General features: G+C 55.0%; 1 protein-coding gene across 1 annotated transcript in view; it reads right to left on the bottom strand.

Moving 5' to 3' along the window:
* SH3PXD2B (SH3 and PX domains 2B) overlaps nt 1-2,027 on the bottom strand; it is an 88,620-nt gene that overhangs the window by 23,650 nt on the left and 62,943 nt on the right. The window lies entirely within an intron of this gene.

Below are 2,027 nucleotides of genomic sequence, written 5' to 3' on the forward strand. Positions count from 1 at the left end.
GCTCAATCCTCGTCCACTTCATCTCCCTTTGCACATGTCAGTGGCAGGGCTGGGGCTTGTAGAGCAGGCGAGAGATGGAAAAGGGCTGAGGAATTCAGGTTCCAGGCCTGGTAGCCAGCAGCGACCTGTTTTTGTTGGTGCTCCCAACACTGGCAAAGGGGCACTGAAGGGAGCTGAACTGCAGGAAAGCAGAATGAAAGCCCTGGCTCAGCCCAGGAAGAGCTCCAGCACTGGGGAAAGCAGACACCACAGGGGTCCGGAGGTAGATGCATGGCTGTCCAACCTCCTCTCTCCATTCCCAAACACTGCCAGATCCAAGGACTAAATTCATCCTTTGCAGTTAAACTCAGAGCTCCACAGACTGCAGTCAGCTGTGGCCACTGAAAGTGATTTCACATTTTGGGGTGATGTGAGTTAGGTGGATCCTCTACCCGTGCCCCAGAATAAAATCAAGCAGAGGGTGTATCTGACAGCGCCCAAAGGCACGTCCCCTTCACTGCCACCAGCCACGACTCCCGTGGGCACGCTGCGACCCGAGGTGTCAACTGGGGAAGCCGAGGCGAGGGACGGGGAGCAGGAAGAGTTCTGGCCACAGTGCTGCGAGAGCGGCCGCTTGGCTTGGCACCAAGCACGCTGACCAGTCTTTTTTCCCTCCCTCATTCCCGCCTTTCAGCCACCCAGCATAAAAGGCTGCCTTTTTTTTTTTTTTCTTCACTCTGTTCATGGCCTGGCTCCCTTTCAAATTCCCGGAGAAAAGTATTTATCTGCTGGATGAATGATGACATCCGGCCAAACCCCAGACACGCCATCACGTCTGATCCAGCCCAGCCGTCTATCACAGCTCTCATCTCATTATTGGTAAGCTGGCAGCCTGCCAGCACTCGGGGCTCGGGAAAGGCCTCCCACCAGTCTCTCCAGAGGAGAGAGTCAAGGACTTTTATTAATTAGCATTTTGAATTGTAGCTAATAAATACCCCTCTGGCATTCAGGCTGGGATAGGAAACACAACAGAGACGTCCTTGAGATGCTGTAGCATTTTGCTGCTGGAATCAAATGGACGAGAGTCACCTGCTAAGTCCTTCTGCGTGCTGCAAGCTCACCTCTCCTCCCCGGAGAGGAGCAGGCAGCGGGATGGAGCACGACCCACCACCGGATTCAGTGGTCCATCACCCGCTCGCCCATCCAGCACTGCAACGGCCAAACGCTCACAAACACATGGCAATTTTGCAGTGAGTGCAATTTTGCACCCGGGAGCTGCTCAGCAGTCCCGCAGGACACTGTGGGATGTACCTGAGGATGGACCCCGCAACACAAGCACATGCTTGGGATTGGACTTCAGGCTGGCGCCTCCGCTCCCCTTGTCTGTTGGACCCAAACCAGGGAGACAATGAGGGACATGGTACTGATCGCTGCTTGGCTGGGCGGCCAGGAGCTACAGCTTCAAACACAGTGGAGCTGCACCGCTCAGCATCTAAAGGTCTCCACATCTGAATATGGTCCTTGTTCTGGCCACAGCCCCCACCCTGCCTGATTCCTGTCTCAGTCTACAAGACAAAATAAAGGTGAGGAAACTGGGTGCAAGTCTGAAGCTGCCCTTCAGTCTGCCACGTGACAGTTCCTCAGCTACAGGCAGGTTCAATAAGCGCCTCCCTTTGCAATGCAGCTCACCACCCGCTCGTGCAGGGCTCCAAGACTCATGCACAGGAAGCCCCCCACGTCCCAAAACAGCCCCAGGGGCTGTTAACCCCTGTGATAAACCCCCACCCAATGTCCTTGCAAGCTCATCTTTTCCTTGTGTCTCTTGCTTGCCCCTGAGCTGCTGCCTTTGCTGAGGGATGACCGCTGGGGTGGCAGGTTAAGTGGTGAGAAATAGCTGGGCAGGACAGATGAGAGCGCCAGCCGACAGCAAGCAATTAGTTAATGGGCTCCAGGGCCCTCAAACCAATCTCATCAAGTGACCACAAGCTGCAGGAGAAATGATGACGGGCCAAACAAATAGAGACAGGAGCCAAAGGAGGAAAGCAGGA

Source organism: Pygoscelis adeliae, unplaced genomic scaffold (assembly GCF_000699105.1).
Source record: "Pygoscelis adeliae isolate BGI_AS28 unplaced genomic scaffold, ASM69910v1 Scaffold42, whole genome shotgun sequence".
NCBI lineage: Eukaryota > Metazoa > Chordata > Aves > Sphenisciformes > Spheniscidae > Pygoscelis > Pygoscelis adeliae.